The sequence below is a fragment of the Falco punctatus genome, assembly GCF_963210335.1.
Source record: "Falco punctatus genome assembly, chromosome: 6".
Lineage (NCBI taxonomy): Eukaryota > Metazoa > Chordata > Aves > Falconiformes > Falconidae > Falco > Falco punctatus.
The window spans coordinates 37,703,046-37,723,459 of NC_137585.1; the positions used below are offsets into that span (position 1 = coordinate 37,703,046).

At 42.0% G+C, this 20,414-nt stretch overlaps 1 long non-coding RNA gene across 1 annotated transcript; it reads right to left on the reverse strand.

Annotated features, from left to right (window-relative positions):
- Window positions 1-16,344: 16,344 nt before the first annotated feature.
- Window positions 16,345-20,414, reverse strand: LOC308066226. The gene is made up of 2 exons (XR_013929077.1): window positions 19,518-20,414; window positions 16,345-16,795 (listed from the first exon to the last, which is right to left on the reverse strand). It is a non-coding gene; the product is annotated as an uncharacterized lncRNA (long non-coding RNA).

Sequence of the window (20,414 nt, forward strand, 5' to 3'; positions counted from 1 at the left end):
CAATCCCTATCTCTGAATGAACTGCAGGATATGTGGAAAGATATTCCCATCCATAAGCTAATTTGCTGACTAAAGAGCCAAGGAGCAATCAGCAAGACCCATTCACCCTTTAATAGCTCCGTAGAGCCAGTATGAAAGTTTTGCCTTAAAACAAAGTAAAGTCAAGGGACCTGCACAGGAGATCCAGTTTTTGGGAATCAAATCACAGGATGGATGTTGTGAGATCCCAATGGATGTGATCAACAAAATAACAACTATGTCTCCACCAACTAATAAGAAAGAAACTCGGGCCTTCTTAGGTGTTTTGGGCTTTTGGAGAATGCACATTCCAAACCACAGCATGATTGTGAGCCCTCTTCATCACGTGACCCAATTTTAAATGGGGCCTGGAGCAGTGACAAGCCTTTGAACAAATTAAACAAGAGATAGTTCAAGCAGTGGCCCTTGGGCCAGTTTGGACTGGGCAAGATGTAAAGCATGTGCTCTACACTGCATGCGGCCAGGGAGAATGGCCCTACCTGGAACCTCTGGCACAGAGCACCAGGGGAGACCCGAGACTGACCCTTGAGCTTTTGGAGTCAGGGATACAGAGGCTCTAAGACCCACTATACTCCAGCTGAAAAAGAGATGTTGGCAGCTTATGAAGGGGTTTGAGCTGCTTTGGAAGTGATTGGTACTGAAGCACAACTCCTTCTGGTGTTCTGGTTATCAGCGCTGGGCTGGATGTTTAAAAGGAGGGTTTCCTCCATACATCATGCAACTGATGCTACAGGGAGCAAGTGAGTTGTGCCAATTACACAATGAGCTCAAATAAGAAATCCCAATTGTCCGGGAATCCTGGAAATTATTATAGACTGGCCAGAAGGTAAAGATTTTGGGATGTCACCTGAGGTGACACATGCTGAAGAAGCCCCATTGTATAATGAACTGCCAGAACATGAGAAGCAATATGCCTTGTTGACTGATGGGTCCTGTCATACTGTAGGAAAGTATCAGGGGTGGAAGGCAGCTGTATGGAGTTCCCTACAACAAGTCACAGAAACTGCTGAAGGAGAAGGTGAATCAAGTTCGTTTGTAGAGGTGAAAGCTTTCCAGCTGGCTTTAGATGTTGCTGAACGAGAAAGGTGACTCAAGTTCCTTTGTAGAGGTGAAAGCTTTCCAGCTGGCTTTAGATGTTGCTGAACGAGAAAGGTGACTCATGGATGGTGGCAAATGCCCTGTGGGGGTGGTTATAGCAATGGAAGCAGAGTAATCGGCAATGCAGAGGTAAACCCATCTGGGCTGCCACATTATGGCAAGATGTCGCTGCTCGGGTGGAGAGCCTGGTTTGTAAAAGTATGCCATGTGGATGCTCACATACCCAAGAATCAGGCTACTGAAGAACATTTAAACAACAAGCAGGCAGATCAAGCAGCCAAGATTGAAGTGGCTCAGGTAGGTTTGCATGGCCAGCATAGAGGTGTATTATTTATAGCTCAGTGGGTCTATGACAATTCAGGCCATTAAGGAAAAGATGAAACATACAGATGGATCTGGGATCAAGGGGTAGACTTAGCCATGAACACTATTATACATTCATGGATTTCCTGTACAATGTGCTGCAATTAAGTGAGACAAGTACTTAAAGCCCCTTTGGTATGGAGGATGATAGCTAAAATATAAATATGGGGAGACCTGACAAACTGATTATATTATACTCCCACAGACCCATCAAGGCAAGTACCATGTGCTTACAATGGTGGCAGCAACCACTGGATGGCTGGAAACATATCCTGTGCCCCATGCCACTGCCCAGAACACTATCCTGGGCCTTGAAAGACAAGTCCTGTGGTGACATGGTGTTGCAGCACTCTCCAAACTATCAAGCTGCAACAAGGTCTTTTACCACCACATACCAGCATACTCTTCATTGGTGCCCAGCCCCTTAACAGAACCAGCCACACCTGCACCTTATCTACATCGGCCAACCCACCGCCCCTGAAGCCAGCCCACAGCTGTATATTATCAATGTTAATTAACCCAACTTCATTTCTCTACAATTCCCCCCCCCCCTTTTTTTTTTTTAACATTTCATACCTTGTGTTTGTAACACTCATTACAACCTTTTTACAAATACATTTTTCATATGGTCCTCTATAATTCCTCTACAATTCCCCCCTTTTTCTTTTCCTTTTTAACTTTTCATACCTTAGGTATTTAACAATCATCATAACCTTTTTACAAATAAACTTTTCATACAGTCTGGACAACTTGTCCCCGAACTGTTTTTTTCTTCTTAACATTTCATACCTCATGTTTTTATCAACCATCACAAACTTTTTACAAATAAACTTTTCACACAGTTCAGACAACTTGTCCCTGAACTCATATACATATTCCTTCTTCACTTTTATCTTGGGGTTTTCATCTTCTGCAGGTTGATCACCTTTCTTTTTATCTGCTTTCTTAGCATCTGGGATTTTGATTTCTTCAGAAGGGGGTTCTGATGAACTTACAATGTCTTGTCTTTTCACCTCTTGGGTCACACTGGACAGTAACCTGAGTGAGCTTTCAGCAGCAGCAGATCTAGAATACAGCACTAACACATCATTCTGTGTCCTGAAAAACTTCTTAACATCCTTGTGGCCGTCCATTTCTTCTACAAGTGGAGACACCTTCAATGACCACATAAATGCTGGCAAGAATACCACCAGGCTGAGCAGCAGCAGCAATGGCAGGAGCCTGCGCCTTCCCCCAGCACAGCCATCACCGCTGTCTAGCTAGGCCTGCTCTGGACCTGCTGCCACATCTGGCCGTGTACTCTGCCGCTATTGCCTGTTAGCCTCAGTCTCTTAACTCCACGACAGTCAGGCTTCCTTCTCTTTGATCCCAACAGCTCACCTTTACCAGTGTCTGATCCAGATCCCCAGGCTCTTCCCTCCTATCTCAATGTGATCTGGATCACAGGCTATCCCCGCCTGTTTCCGCTATGTTGGGCACCGCCATCACTGTTCAAAACTTCAGACATCCCTCAGCACAGCCATCACTGCTGTCGCTGCTCATTAGACTCGGTCTCATAATCTGAATGGCCTCACACGGGGCACCAATTGTTGCAGCACTCTCCAAACTATCAAGCTGCGACAAGGTCTTTTACCATCTCATACCAGCATACTCTTCATACAGTCCCTCTGCTGCCTTCTCCTCATCCAGGGCGTGTTTTCTCTCTCCTCCTGCTTATTCTGCTCTCTCTTCTTCCTTGGCTGCCTCTCTCTTCATTGGCTACCCAACATCTTAATAGAACCAACCACACCTGCACCTTATCTACATTGGCCAACCCACCGCCTCTGAAACCAACCCACAGTTGTATATTATCAATGTTAATTAACTCAGCTTCATTCCTCTACAATCCCCCTCCCCCCTTCTTTTTTTTTAACATTTCATACCTTGTGTTTTTAACAACCATTACAACCTTTTTACAAATACATTTTTCATATGGTCCTCTATAATTCCTCTACAACATGGCACCCCAGAAAGAACTGAATCAGACAAAGAACTAATTTCTGAAACAATCTCATAGACACTTGGGCCAAAAAGTATGGCATTGAGTGGATATACTGCATTCCCTATCATTCACCAGCCTCTGGGAAAATTGAATGATGTAACAGACTGTTAAAGGCTACACTGAAAACAACGAGTGGTGGAACATTCAAACATTGGGATACACATCGAGCAAAGGCCACCTGGTTAGTCAACACCAGAGGATCTGCCAGCTGAGGTGGTCCTGCCCAATCAAAGTTTTTACATACTGTAGAAGGGGGAAAAGTTCTGGTAGTGCACCTTAAAAATATGCTTGGAAAAGAGTCTGGGTCATTCCTGCCTCAGACAAAGGCAAACTATTTGTGGGATTGCTTTTGCTCAAGGACCTGGGTGCGCTTGGTGGGTAATATTTGAGGATGGGGAAGTTCAACGTGTGTCTCAAGGGGATTTGATTTGGGGTGAAAATAGCCGATGAATTGAGTTGTGTTACGTTAATTGTTACATAACATTGTATATTGTCACTTCTATATGCCTATTAGTACACTGGGCATCGTGTGGTGCCTATCTCTACCAGTTTGGATGGGAAGATCTGAACCTGACTCCTTTCCAACTGCCACACCAATGAAAAATGACTTGGGTGAAACCAGATCAGTGCAGCTGTACTAGACTCAGAACTGGCTTCAAAATGCAACAGTCCAACACCTTGTACCATCTTCCCTGCCTAAAAAGGCTGTTATAACAGACGGAGCTCAATGTCATGGACTAACTGAACTCAACAGGCTTTAGAGGGATGGTCCATAGACTAAGGGAATGACATCTGTGTATTCATGTCAAAAGATAGGAGAGGTGATTATATATTGGAAAATATTTCATGACATAAATGGTATGAAATAAGGGGTGGATTCTGTCCTGGGTTTAGCTGGGATAGAGTTAATTTTCTTCTTGGTGGCTAGTGCAGTGCTGTGTTTTGGATTTGGTATGGGAATGGTGTTGATAACATGCCGATGTTTTTGATTGTTGCTGGGCAGTCTTTGTACTAGGTTGGGGACTTTTTGGTTTCTCAGGCCTTTCCAGCGAGAGGGCTGGAGGGTCACAGGAAATCGGGAGGGGACACAGCCAGTTCAGCTGACCTGAACCAGCCAAAGAGGTATTCCATACCATGAGACGCCATACTTTGATATAAACTGGTGGGGGCTGGCCGGGGCTGGCTGATTGTTGCTCAGGGACTGGCTGGGCATCAGTCAGCAGGTGGTGAGCAGTTGTATTATGCATCACTTGTTTTCTCCCTTTGCTTTGGATTTCATTCCTCTCCCCCCTCCCTCCTTTTATTATAACTGTTGTTGTTGTTATTGTTATTATTGTTCTTTTGGTTTTATTTTATCTCAGTTATTAAATGCTCTTATCTCAGCCCTGGAGTTTTACATTCCTTTCCGATTCTCCTCCCCATCCCTCTGGGTGGGGGGGAGTGAGAGGCAGCTGTGTGGTGCTTGGTTGCCGGCTGGGGTTAAACCACGACACCCAGGGGGGTGGGGAGGACAATCAGAAAGGAATGTAAAACTCAAGGGCTGAGATAAGAACAATTCAATAGGTAAAGCAAAAGCCGCATATGCAAGCAAAGCAAAGCAAGGCATTCATTCACCACTTCCCATGGGCTGGCAGGTGTTCAGCCATCCCCAGGACAGCCGGGCTCCATCACCTGTAACGGTTACTCAGGAAGACAAACGCCATAATGCCAGATGCGCACCCCACCCCTTCCTTCTTCTTCCCCCAGTTTATATACTCAGCATGATGTCATATGGTATGGAATACCTCTTTAACTAGCTTGGGTCACCTGTCCTGGCCATATCCTCTCCCAGTTTTCTGTACCCCTCAAGCCCTCTTGCTGGCAGGGCCTAAGGAACTGAAAGGTCCTTGATTTAGTATAAACATCACCCAGCAACAACTGAAAACATCAGTGACCTATCAACATTGTTCTCACATCAGAGCCAAAACACAGCACTGCACCAGCTACTAAGAAGAAAATTAACACTATCCCCACTGAAACCAGGACACGGTGAGGGAGTAAGGAAGCGGCTACGTTGCACTTAAATACTGGCTGGGGTTAAACCACAGACATTCCTCAACTAGATTTTGAAAGGTGTCTCTCTGGGGTTTTTTTTGTTTGTTTTAAACACAGGATGATCAGCCTTGAATTAGCTTGCTGGATGCTTTGTAAATAAAAATTTGGCTGTCAGAAAATGGGTGGAATGTAAAAATGTGCTTGTTTAGGTTTATTTATTTATTACTTTTGGTTTCGTTATTGTATTTCCTGCTTGTGTTGAATTTTCTCCACAGTGACTTGAAGTGAAAATGAAGGGCAACTTAAGCCTCACTATATTTATGCCAAACCTAAAAGAGCAATCATACTTAAAAAAAATAAAAAGGAACCTTTTGACGTTTTCTGCTTTGTCAGTGTCAAGTTGTCCATTATTTTTGCTAGAAGTCATTGTCTTGCCTTTCAAGTTTTTTACTAATTTAAGTTGTCATCTGGTATTTTTTGCCACATTCTGAGTGCTTCCTTCTATAAGTGCTTTTTATTATGTGGTAAAACAAGATCAACATCTCTTGTATAAATACAGCTTAGAAAATATCAAACAGTTTTTCCAATCCTGAGGCAGGTAACTAACCATAACACATGATATTCACGGATCCTGATTAAAGTCATTAACAAATTGAGAACTCAGCACCTACCCATTGCCAGTTACTACCATCTTACTTAATAACATATTTAATTTCGATGACTTAGCAGAATAATTTTAGATGATTCCTCCAGATGCTGGTGTACTTGTGGTAAGTGAGAAAGTATTTCCTGTATTTTTGAGGTAGGGTTCTACATATCATAATATATACACATACAGGGAGGGAGGGAGAGAGGAAGGAAAGGAAAGAAGGAAGGGAGGGAGGGAGGGAAGCTTAAGTTGCCTCTTCTTCCCCTTTCACCAAGGAGGTATGGTCCTCAAAATTTGAATGAAGGAGTCACTGATGAGAATACCTTCTTAGAATCTGGCTAACATGTACACATAGAAACAATCTTATCCATCTGCCAGTGTAGCAGTGCCTTCTCAATGAGACATCGCCTATGATACAGGCACCTGAAATCACTTCTCCATTCCCAGTTTTGTGTGAGATGCGTCTGTTCTATACCAGCCATTCCCTGTGGCTCTGAAGGCTGGGAATAGTGGATGGATGCCTGCCTATGACACAAGAAGAGTGGAAATTAAAAGGAGGGGGACCAGTGGATTACAACAAATAGTAGGATTGAAAATAGAGCTGCCAAGCATTTATCTTCTCCATTCATTCCATTTACCCCAACACTTAATGTCCTCATCCTCTGCCACAACTGCAAGCTACTTTCCTTCTACTCTTTCCACTTCTCCATTCTGTAATCTTTCTCCTTTTCTGACAATCTTGTGCATGCCTTTGTTCCTCAAATGTGCTAAAATGGTAAGAATCTGCAAGTGCTATTACCAGTTCATGTTCAGGGGCTGCATACCTTGTAAGCCCTGAATCAAGTGTGTTACCAAAGCTTGTTTTCCCTTGCTCCCAATCAGTTCCATTGTTCAGGGGACAAGATTCATTACGACACCTATTTATCAAAATTTTTTATTTTGCTTTCGTAACAGCTATGAGACATATCTGCTCTACAACTGTACAGTCCATTGCTTGTGACTGAAATATCATGAGCAGGTGGGAAAGGGTATTCTGAGCTGTTCATCAATCATTTGTTGTTGTTGTGGACTGGATTTATCCCCTCCATGGCTATGGGTGTGTTGTTCAGATTCCTAGTTTCCATTCATCAGAAATGGTACTGGTCAGAGTTAAAGTTGAAAATACGTAATACTATTTCTATCCTACTATCCTGCAAAAGCATCTTAAGATTTTATTTACAAAAATAACTGCTGAAACCTGATCTGAAGCTGTGGTAAGAAAATAGTTGCCACAGAACAGGTATAGCAGCTGTTTTATTCAATATAACCAGTCTAAAATACATACATAATAAATAATTTTTTCTATAAATTCTAATAGCATATAGTATTAAAATAAAACATGGAATTATTAAGTGTGCCTTTATGAAAGTACTTAAAAATCTTAGTCCTGGATTCCAAGACATGACTGCACAAGCTACTCTGCTATGGTGGGTTAGCTGTAGCCAGCAGCCAGATGTCCACCCAGCTGCTCTCTTACTCCCCCTCCACAACAGGACAGGGGGAGAGAATTGGCTGGAAGAGCTCATGGGTCAAGATAAAGATGAATATTGCTTTCCAGTGACTCTCACAGGCAAAACAGACTTGACTTTGGGAAAATTAATTTAATTTGCTGCCAATTAAAATATATTTGTGTTGTGAGAAACAAAAACAAAAACAAAAAACTCAATACCTCCTCCTCCCTCTTTTTTCCAGGCTCAGTCCTCTAATGCCTGCCTAGTGGTGCAGGGAGGATGGAGGATTACGGTTCCTCTCTGCTGCTCCTTGCTCCTCACCCTTTTTCCCTGCTCCTGTGTAAGTCTTTTCATGGCTTGCAGTCCTTCAGGATAAACCTGCTCTGGCATGGGTCCTCCATGGACTGCAGTTCCTTCAGAAAAAGTCCACCAGCTACCGTGTGGGGTCCTTCATGGGTTGCAGTGTGGATACCTGCTCCACCATGGTATCTCCCACAGGCTTCCAGAGAATATCTGTTCCACCATGGTCCTCTCCATAGGCTGCAGGAAATACCTGCTTCACCATGTTCTCCATGGGCTGCAGGGCCTGGGACATCTCCTCCCCCTCCTTCTTCTCTGACCTTGGTGTTCACAGGCTTGTTTCTCACACTCAAGTGTTTTTTCCTCACTCCTATTGCTGTACAGTGTTTTACCCTTTCTTAAGAATGTTTTCCCAGAGCTACCACCAGGCTGGCTGACAGGCTCAGCTGTGTCCTGCAGTGGGTCTGTGGGAAAGCTGGTCGGAATAAGCTGTGGCCGGCAAGGGCAGTCCCTTACCTCTTCTCAGAAGCCACCCCTGCAGCTGCCTTGCTACCAAAACCTTACCACCTAAGTGCAATATATTCTTCCCCTTGCCTTTGTGAAACAAATTTTTATCATTAAAATATACATTCATCACACATCCTTCACAAACTTCACTTTCAACAAAAAATTCCCCACATGAAAATCAAAGTAACATCATCACGACACTGACAAGGCTGAACAATATATACACACAATAAAGCTCTACCGCTTATCACTTCACCACAACAAAAAATCCCAACATCAGTATCAAAGATCCCCCAAATTATTCCACTCCCTGGAAATGTCTGGTCTGAGTTTTGTCCATTGTCTCTCCCAATTACTGTCATTATCTCAAATTCTTTGAACACCATGTTAGACACCAGAAAGGACTGTGCTGATTTAATCTTGTCTAGCAGCCAGACACCCACCCAGTGCTCTCTCACTATCCCTTTTCAACAGGACAGGTGGAAAAAAATAGGATAGACAAGCTTAGGATAGTCAAAATAGAGAGTGAAATTACTTACTAGTTACTGCCGCTGGCAAAACAGACTCGACCTAGGGAACATTAATTTAATTTATTGCCAATTAAAATAGATTTGGGGAGAAACAAAAACAAAAATTAAACCAACACCTTCCCACCTTCCCCCATCTCAAACCAAAAAGAGCCCAAAGTTCCTATTGTATAATAAATTGTATATTTTCCCTTATTCTTTGCTTTTTTGATAAAAATGCTGAAACATCAGTTCCTTTTACAACAAGTTGCTACTGGCTCTTGTTTTGTTTGTGTTATTCTACTATAGTCTTACAAGTTGACATTTTAGTGTTTCCTTAAGGTAGCTCAGGGTATAAGTCACTGTCAAGGGACAAAGCTCTGAACAAAAGACATGAAACCCTCAAGTGAATAGTCAACTCCTTCCAAATTACTGAGCTTTTTAGGTGCATACCTCTCCAGTCTCCTGTGTAGTTCTGCCTTTTGTACCTGTCTCCTACTTATGTCCAGCTCATTCACTCCTGAGGTGTGTCCCTAGGGCATGTGCTGTTTCTGTCTCACCTGTTCCAGCTGCTCCAGGCTCAGGTTCTCTTTTGCTTTACCCTTTCCTAGCCTGTCCGTGGCTTTCACTTCTCCCCGAGATTTGCAACTGTTCAGCGCTTCTCTAATCAGTTGAGAAAAGAGCAGGTTCACTCACATTCTTGGCCATGCAACAGCAAAACCAGTGAAGGACTACATAGCTACCAGTTGGCAAACCTGTAAGGTACAGCACTGGAGGAACAGCAGAAAATCAGAATTGTTTTATGTATATCCAGCATAACTGTGAGAATTAGAATTATTCTACAGTAATACTCAAAAGGAGGCAATGCTTTTTATGCAGGAAAGCTGCCTACCTGTTACAAAGGGGCAAAAAGTTTGTCCTGTTTCAGGTTATGCTTGGAGGAGTGATTTTCTTCTGCTTTGCAGTTTTTTTCTCTTTTTAGCAGCCTTGCTCCCTCTAATTTTGAAGGGGCTTCTTCCAATTACTCAAAAGTAACATGCTGTTTGCTAGAAGGATTTTAGTTTTCCACTATACCATTCTGCTTCTTGCTAAGGATTAGCACCATCGTTTTACATGCTAGTTACTTGCTAGTTCACTAGTACCGTGGTGAGAGTGGTTTCCTGGAATAGGAAACTGAATGCTTTTAGGGTTTTATTTCCCACTCAGAATGATCCCTTCATGATGGCTCCTCTTTGGCCATGCAAACGCATGTGCATGCATGCACACAACACGCTCCTCAACTCCCTTAGGCACCTTTGGAGAAAACTACTTCCACCAACATATGGTGCGACGTGTGGAATTAAACTTCCTCAACCCGCATGGGATACCTCCTCAAGTCTTACAGGGTCTTGGCCAGCGATATGACTCCTCACCTTCAAGTGGGACGTCTCCACAAGACTTATAGGTTCTTCCCCTGCCCCCCCTGCAGGTATTTAAAATTCACATACCTTATTTGCTTGTAAATGGTCCTTATCTACCCTTGCAGCAGCTGGAGGAGCAAGGGACTTCCTCAGAGAATCCCTGGGGCATGCCTAGCCTAGGCCGTCCCCCTGTCAACCAACTTTGCAGTCAGGCAGAGAGGTGTCCCATCTGGGGTGCCAAATTGATGTGTGGAATTGAACTGTATAACTCAGGATAAGTGATAAAGCAGGTACGTTTATTGCGACGCTGGGTGCAAGGGGGATCGCTCCACCTAACTTGCACACCTAGCTGTACTCACAATACAACAGTGAAGTTGGTTAGTTCTGCCCAAAGTCTACACATAGTAACTAATTATTGGTTAGTTGCTTTCTCGCTTCAATGTAAAGGTACAGTTAATTTTAAATTTACTGCGCATGCTCCCCGAGCGGGGGATTCACTCTCTTTGAGGGGGCCATTTGAGTGGGAGGTTGTGATCTCCCACTACCACAATTATTTTATCCTAGTGTCCTTGAGTCTTACCACTTCAGTGGTTTTTCTTTTAGCAATTAGCACGCCCTTGTCAGAAGGCTACTGATTTACATTCTTGTGAAGCTCACCTACACCTGTACTAACTGTCCCTTTTGAAGTGTTGAGTGGGCCGAGCCCCAGAACTTCTCTCAGCAGAGAGTGAAGATCCTGCCTGCCTGCTGATGGTTCCTGTTATCTATACAACTCCTGCCTGCAGAGTTTTAGGTTTTTCACTATATTTTCTCACATCAAGTCCCCCTCATTTTCTTTTTCCTTAGCAAATTCTTTTGCTTAAACAATAACATTTGTAGTATGGATTCTGGTAAAATATTTTTCATCTTTTAACTTTTGTCTTAGTCTATGTTTCTTTCATTTTTATAATTGTTCCCTTTTTTTATACATTCACAGAAAGCATCATAATGTAATATAAATTAATAATCTTAATACCATAATTATGACAACTACAACAAAGAGCTGTTTCAGTCACATAAAATTAGGTGGCCAACAAGTAAGTTTTTTCTAGAGGTCATAAAATCCACAGGAAGTATCATCTAGGGATACTTGATATAATATTTTGGGTTTTGTTAACACAGCAATAAGAAATCTGCGAATGCAAAGAGAGAGGGAGCGAGGGAGAGGGAGAGAGGGGAAGAGAGGGAGAGAGAGGGAGAAGTGGGGAGGGGGGAGAGGGGGAGAGAAGGAGAGAGAGAAAGAAAGAAGAGTTCACAGTAATGGCTACCACTTCGGAGTTGTGGCTTCTTGACAGTCCGATTAACATTACATCACTGCTGCAGCTATATTCATTCTTTTTCAGAACCATTTTGCATATTCCACGAGCTGCAGGGGAAGAACCATTCTGCATATTCCACAAGCTGGTTTTCATAACCACACCCACCACCCAGCGGTGCTGCGCATGTCCACCACCATCACTTGGGGTCTTGGGTGGTCTTCGAGGGTCGCTGCCCCCACCCCCCTGCCTGATCTTCCAAAACTTGGGGTCTGGGCACATGCGTAAGAGTTAGGTTAGAGTTCTTGGAACCAGCTCTGCATTCAGGCTCAGCAGACCCCTAGTCTGATGGTTAGACCATTGCTTCGCTGCTATGGCAGTGGTGTTGGTTTGTGGTTTAATATCCTAGTAATGTTGAGATAAACAACCGATACAGCTTCTTACATCACCCTGTGGCTCAAATTACTGTCTGCGGGACAGTGGTCTGTGGTGGCATAAATGATAAGAAAAGAGGAAGACAAAGAGAAGAAGGAAAGGAGAAGAGTTAGAGAGAGAGAGAAAGAAGGAAAAGAGAAAATGCACGTAGCATTTGCTATACAATTAGCACCGATTATTGAAAATTCTTAAGTATCTTTATAATATTTAACAACAATTAACAATTGTATTTCAATATCAACATGTTATAAACTTCACATTTCCAAGGGTTCAGAGGTAGGAGGGAATGAGGTATAAACTTTGGGTGTTGGGGGGGGGAAATTCCTGAACAAGAAACCCAAGAAATGTAATGTGGACTAAGTCCTATTAACAGTCCAAATGTAAGCCAGTGATTGGCGATGGTAGTCACAGCTGCAGGCATCGATGTGGTCTTGGCAGGTAAGTCCATCTGGTTCTGTGCCATCACCAGAGGGCAAAGCTGGTGGTCACTGTGCCTCAAGCCCTGAAGATTGTGCAGCAGAAGAATGGCTTTCTATACCCCCCCAATACAACAAAAATAAGAACGATTGACTAGAACTCTTAACTATTTCAACAATCACAATTAATGCTTTAACAACAATTAACTAGTAACTGAATTCATGGGGATAACTTGGGGAGGGGAGAGGATTCCCAAACACAAGTGCAAGCAGGACAGAAAAACCAGCATTTTTCCTTAAAATAGTTACAATCATCAATATATAGAAAAGCTGTAAACAATAGTATTATTGCTGCAATGACCATCAGGATTAGGAGCACTACCACAGTGACTTCAAAGGCATCAACCATCATCTCGACCTTTGGTGTGCAGAGTGACGATGGTTACCACTCGTTATGGTCCTGTATTCTGAAAATGGAGTCTGCATGCGCAGTAAGAAAACAGCTTTCCCCACCCCGCCACAAAATGCACATGCGGCCTAGGCATCAATCTTTCTTGTCTTCTTTCCCACCTTATGGCTTATCTCGCAAATTGTTGATACTTATAAACAACAACCTAAAATACCTAAAATTATCTATAATATTAAAACCTTATATTGATGTATGAAAAGTTAAGATAAAAATTAAAGCATCCCAGATAATGTCTATAACCGTTGACCGATTAGATGGTGTATAGATTATACAAAATTTTTATAACCTTTTGCATTTACCAAAATCTGGGCTTTTCCAGGTTTGGATTGGGACGTGGGCCAGCTTTCGGATTCCTGTAGTAATCTGTTTAACAATTTTGTCACTATCGTCAATTTTAAGCAGCAATTAGAATAATTTAGTTTACCAAAACCACATCCTTCTTCTGTTAGCAGGTAATCGAAAACCATGAGATGTTGCAATATTACTGATTGCATTTGTGCAGCCTGATCCACCAACAGGTCAAGGGCATGTGTTGTCTTGTTAGTAATGGTCTCTAGGACAGTTTGCAATCGAATAATGTGATTTAGAATACAGATGGGTTCTTGAGCACTGTTAAGTCACACAGTGGGGTTCCAAGTAGCAGGTCCATAATGTTGTGTTATGTTGAGGGGTCCACTTCCCTTGGCCCCAAGTTTGATCACTACCACCTGTTACAGAAGTGTCAACGGACCGCCGATATTGATTAAAGTCATCATATATCCTAACTCCTAAACTATCTCTATTCTCCCCTGGTAGTAGGAAATAGAAGGGGCATCTATAACTTACGTAACATGTTTCACTCCTATTTTTAAACATTATTTGATCTTCTAGTTTTTCCAATAAATCCTGGCCTATGGGATTTGGAGCTTCTGGTAAGTAAGAAATTCATGAGTTATCCATTGTTTTCTAATTTTAAATTTCAATGGTTTAAAGAAAAGCCATTGTTTCACTTCCCCCATGGCACCAATAACTTTTATCATGTTAGATCTCAATTTATGCCTTTTTGTATTCAAAACCAAATATGTAGCTCCAATATCAATCAAACACTCCATTTCCTCATCCTCTAGCCCCCATTCTACTTTGCAAGTTTCCTCTGAAAGCATCATTCCCTTGTTCCTTCTGAATGCTCTCTAAGGCTATCAACTTGGCATTAGTCTTTTCCTTTGTTGATCCCTATTTCGATATACTGTCTATGCAATATCTAACATTTTTCTAGTATCTCTCGCCTCTATACCTTGGAGTTTTTGCAGTTTCCACCTAATATAATTTGATGCTTGCCCAATAAACAGAGTAGCCAACTGCTCTTTTCCTTTTTCTGATTCAGCATCCTAAGTGGTATATTTTCTTGTTGCTTCCTTTAATTGATTTAAGAAATTTGTTGGGGACTCTTTCTTATCTTGCTTTATTTCATATAATTTCAACCAATTGACAGCTTTCAGGGTGGCATTACGTATTCCAAATAATACCAAATTTTGATATCATCTTATCAATTCTCTATCATCTTGATCATTAGTGTTCCATCGGGGATCTGTCAAAGCGAAATGTAGTACTGCCCTTCAAATCGTATCTCTTTCTGTACTGTCAAATAATACCTGCAGTATTGCATCTATATCTTGCCAATCTGGGTTTTGTGTTTTAATCATCATTTCAGATGCACTTGCCACCTTTTCTGGATCATCCCTATAATTTCCAGCTGCTATTTTCCAATTACTCAAATCAATAATCGAAAACGGTACTTTTATAAACATTGGACCATCATTCCCTGCCGCCTGCCACAAAGGGGCTTGAATCGCTGATTTTGAAAGATCTTTCACTATTGATGGTTGTTGACTCCTGGTTCTTTTAGAAACAGGAGTAGATGTACGGGTCCGTTCCCCTACTGTTTCTAATTCCATATACTATTATTTTCATTTGTAACTTGCAACCTAGGTGCAGTTAACATTTCCAAATCTTCTTCTATTTTTTCACGGGTTAATTTTAGACACCTCTGCCCTATGTTTCAGGAAGAGCAACATTTTTCAATGTTTTACTGCTCTTTTTATCTTTTTCTAATGTCAAAACTAAAGGATCCACTGCAGCGAAATTAATTCCACACTTTTTCTGTCACTCTGGACGTTGTCTTAATGTGAAAAACATATCAGCATACATTACTTCATCCCATTTTCTTTCTTGTCTTAGAAACAACATTAACTGTAACAACATATTATAATTCAAAGTTCCATTTACTGGCCATTTTTCTCCAATCTCCAAGTAGAGGCCACTACTGATTACAGTATTTTATCAGATCTTCCCTTTTGGATCATCCTCCTGGGGAACCGGCAATTTGTTTCCAGTGATGTAAAATGTATCTCAGTGGGCTTTTCTTTAATATTCCTTTACTCTGTTTACCTCCCATTATTTCCAAATAACAACAGACTCCCTCGCAAGGACCACAAAATATTTGTCTCGCAATAAAATGTGTCTTTCACACACACTCTCTCTCTTTCTGGGCCAGCCCTCAATCACTCAGACAATATGTTAGCATACACAAGGTACCGTACACTTACCACATATAACCCCAGTGGTTACAAAGATTTAATTGGTTATTCTCTACCTTAAATTTTATTCCTAATTGTGGAGGAAATATGTTTTTTCACTTTGACTAGTAGTTCCCTTTACCGTTACAAAATCATTATTAATAGGTGTTAAAGCCTGATTTAAGACTGAAAACATCGCCCTGCTATCTACTAAAAATTTTACCCCTTGTTGTTGTTTCACTATTTTCAATATAACCAGTGGATCTCCTAGGGTAGATTCCCCAGGTTTCCATCAATCATCACAGTTTACTGTCACAGGGGCCTGAGTTCTCAGGGTGTTCATGATTTTCTTGCTTCCTTGTCTCCTTTGAGGACAATCCTTCTTCCAGTGTCCTGTTCATTTGCACCATGTACATTGATTCATCCCCAACGGGGTTTCCAAAAGTCCCCACCTTCTGGGGTCGTTGCTATTTTTTTTTCCTTCTTCTCAGGACCCCCTTGTTGTAAAGCTGTTATAAAGGCTCTTTTGCTTCCTTTTTTTGTCCTCCTCCATAGCTTTACAGTCTTTCCTCTTTTCTTCTTCTTCTCTATTATTAAATAACTTCTAAGCCTGGTCGAGAAGTTTTTCTAAGTTTTGCCCCTCAGGCATTCTGTTTCTGTAGTTTTTCAATGTGTATCTGGCTGACTGGGATATAAAAAGCGAGACTAACTGTTGTGCGGTGAATGAAGAGACGGGACGCAGCTTGATGCAAGCAAATGTCCATTTATTAGTGATTTTCTTACAATTATATACGTTTCTACCTTCTACATATTACACACTGATTGGTTAAATCTTAAGCATAAAAAACACTGATTGGTTGATATTTAAGGCACACCGTTAGAACAATAGGAACTTATTAGTTTATCTTGACATAGCAATAATTTCTATTCCAAGGTTAGGGAGTTTCTTTCTACGCGGCTTTCTTGATTACATATCGGCGCCATCCGTTCCCTTATCTGGCTACTTGTTTCTCTGTCCGTCTGGTTGCCTCCTCAACTGTAACGGCTCAGGGGTCTGCAGTTAGCTTGTTCCTTTGCTCCCAGGGCTTGTGCCCTGTGAGTTCTAACAAGTCTCTATTCATCAGGCTATCAGTACTTGGACTCTTGTCCTTGAGGCCTTGTCCTACATCTCCCCCTTCCTGTTGCACAAAAAGAACCCCTGAAATCGAACGAGTTATTAATTTTTGTAAGCATTGTAAAAGACAAGGTATAAGTAATAAAACAAATTAAAAAAGCAACTAAGACATATTATCAGTGTAAAAATAACCCACTGTCTCTGTTCCGTACAATTTTACAATTTCACCTTTTTGTTTTTGAACAGCTAGTACCAGGTTTGCCATGTTCTGCAGGGCCCTTGCAAACATGACAGCAACCAAGGTAATAGCAAACAAACAATACTGCCAATTGAGTGAATGAATGCCAAAAAGGCTGACATTTTCTCAGATTTTTATAACATGTTGCTGCAATGGGGCGCCTAAAATCCACGCAGCACATACCATCCAAATCCTCACAGCCATGTCCTTGAACCAACAACAAAAAGCAGTGGCAATTTTGACTCACATTCTTAACTGCCTACCAAACAAGGTGATTTAACTCTTTAATGCTTTCCCTGCTGTTACTCTGGATAAGAGAAGAACTGCTGCAATACGATCCCATCATAGCCTCCTACTACATTAGCATCTACAGAAAGACAATTATCAACATTCAAAGTGTAAACAATATCATCTTCTTTTGGATTAACATTATACATAGGTGGAAGGGCACACCAAACAAGAACTGGTTCAGTCAAAAAGTTCGAAACATAGCATGCCTTCTCTGAACATACCTCTGGGGTCATTCCCTTCATTCCCTCTTTTTTTTATGCAAAGAGAAACACTTTTACCGTAACAAAGAAGCCCCTATTTACATCTCTGAGCCTGGACACAAACCACAGCTGTATGCTCCACCAGGCTCAGGGCAGGAATCATTCATGTAGTTACATAGCTATATATCTCTATAAGCATGCAGACACCTATTAAACACTAGATAACCATGTTTATCTTTCCTAGTCTCCTTCACAATACCCAGCTGTTCTCTCATCTCTTGTTAGGTCAAATATTCTCCAGTTTCCTCTCCTATCTCTCTCTTCAGACATTCTCTATCCTCCCCTTTTTTGCTTGTTAATTGCAAGGAGGCAAAGGGTGTGTGTAGCTGGGTGACCATGACCTGATTTATGTTACAATCAACTAAACACTGAATACAGGAAAAAATAAAAAAAAAAGTATGGGAGACATAAGGCAAACATCAATAAGGTGGTTAAAGATAATTATAATAAATCCTGTAATACTTTTGAGTCATGGCCCAAAGTTTCCCAGCCGTGAGAAGAGACCAAAGGCATCCCGCCCCAGGCTCTGCTGCAGATCTTTGTTTTAAGGCTTTTGAGTTTTGTATACTTTTGTAAATCAATTCACAGTGGTCACTCAGATTCACGTAACACATCCTATCAAAGCCTTCACACTTGTGTCCCTGTGCTAATAATAAAAATCAATAGCAACTCGGTTCTGTAGCAACATATGATGGACAGAATCAACATCTGTTAATAAGCCAGAAAAAAAATAGTATTTGTAGTATTACTTTGTTTAGCAAGCTAGCAGCCTAATTTACTAAGCAAGTTAAAAGCATGTACTATTCTTACAGAAGAGACTAGAGAAGCAAAAATCTGTTATGCTGCATTCCAGAACTCAGCCTGAGAATTAGTCTGCTGTGAGTTCTGCTTTACAATCATTTGACACATGTTGGGGTTGCGATTGTGAAAGTTGCCCATTTACAATTTTCATTGACATTATCACAGCTAGTTGTTTTAAAAGCAACCCTTGAGCTTCCTTATGTTCGACTTGTTGCAAAATATTCTGAAGCCAATCAATCAAGTTAGTATTAAAGTTAGTGACTCTCTAGGACCCTGCAAGACTGTGGCAAGACTCCCGCATCTGGACTGCCTTAATAGCCGTCTCATTCATTTGCAAACAGTTGTCCCTAGGATACCTTGCCTGAGTCACAGAATCGGCACAATTAATTTTCTCCAGCCAACTGCTCATAGTTAACAGCAATTCCCCGATTAAGGTTTTCAATCAAGGCCACTACACATAGCTCACAAAAATCAAATAACCACATCATATACTGTATCAGTTAGTACCATACAAAGCAATAACTTCCAATCATGCAGTGTGAGTGTATAAGGCTCTGCCATCACTTCAAGAAGGGACATAGCAGATTTATTATGAATCCTCCCTTCCCGCACGGCTTTGCTTAACTCTTTAACAGCCTCGTATTGCACAGGCTGCCACTCGAGGTTGATTTGTCTGACAAAATACTGAACATGCCATAGCGACTCCCAAAACCCGTCACTGAACTTGCATTCCTGTCACCAATCCCTCCGACTCCCTTTCACCCTCCCCAAAAATACAATCAATGCATCAGGAGAGACGAGGGGGTGGGGGAAAGGTCTAGCTCCTTTTCCAGATCTATAGGACCTGGATCAAAAGGTTTATCAGTGTCAATAAAATCATTGTCCGAGTTGCCCTGTTCCCGTGCTTGCTCCTGTGTTGTGAGGGTTGCTGCAATCAGTGACAGAAGCTTTGGGGGCAGAGGAGGTGTGGACAGAATCGCCATCTCTGACGGTGTCTTGAGAAGAGTCGCTCTGTCGGTGGAATTTACAGCTTCCTCTGGTTTAGCACCGTTAGTAGAATTAGTCCACACTTGGCAAAGAGTAGTCAGAATTTGCCACCAAGATGCTAAATGCATTCCTGACACGGAGTTCCCCTCCACGGCAGCATCATACAATTGGCTGCTGTATGTACACACTTTCATTCTTTCAAAGTCTCTAAAGTTTCTTGGCTGCTTACCTGTCTCGATGAATACAGGTGTTATCCTCGGGGTTTAGGTTGTCCGCCTGGTCCAGACAGCAAGACGATCGTTCAGCCAAGCCGTCTCCTCCGGAACGCAGCCCTCTTCCACGAGCTGTCTTTTTTCCGTCCTTATTCTTCCAAGGCTTCGGAACACCACCATAGGGGTCACCATTTGAGGAGATTGAGGCACGAACTCCCTGATCTGACTAGAAGACCCTTCATGAGTCCATATACGTCTCTTTCTGGGGACGAAACCTGATTCCCCATTACGGATTTCCCACAGCTCACCTCTCAACTCCGGAGGGATTTCAGGCTGGCTCCTGCTTCCTTTCAGCAGATCATTCAAAGTTCTGTGGGATTCGCTGCAAGTCGCTCAGATAGGCGATTCGAGAGCCCTTCACGTTAGATCCTTAAACGCATCACGTCGGGGTGACCAATTTGCGGTGAATGAAGAGACGGGACGCAGCTTGATGCAAGCAAATGTCCATTTATTAGTGATTTTCTTACAATTATATACGTTTCTACCTTCTACATATTACACACTGATTGGTTAAATCTTAAGCATAAAAAACACTGATTGGTTGATATTTAAGGCACACCGTTAGAACAATAGGAACTTATTAGTTTATCTTGACATAGCAATAATTTCTATTCCAAGGTTAGGGAGTTTCTTTCTACGCGGCTTTCTTGATTACATATCGGCGCCATCCGTTCCCTTATCTGGCTACTTGTTTCTCTGTCCGTCTGGTTGCCTCCTCAACTGTAACGGCTCAGGGGTCTGCAGTTAGCTTGTTCCTTTGCTCCCAGGGCTTGTGCCCCGTGAGTTCTAACAAGTCTCTATTCATCAGGCTATCAGTACTTGGACTCTTGTCCTTGAGGCCTTGTCCTACACTG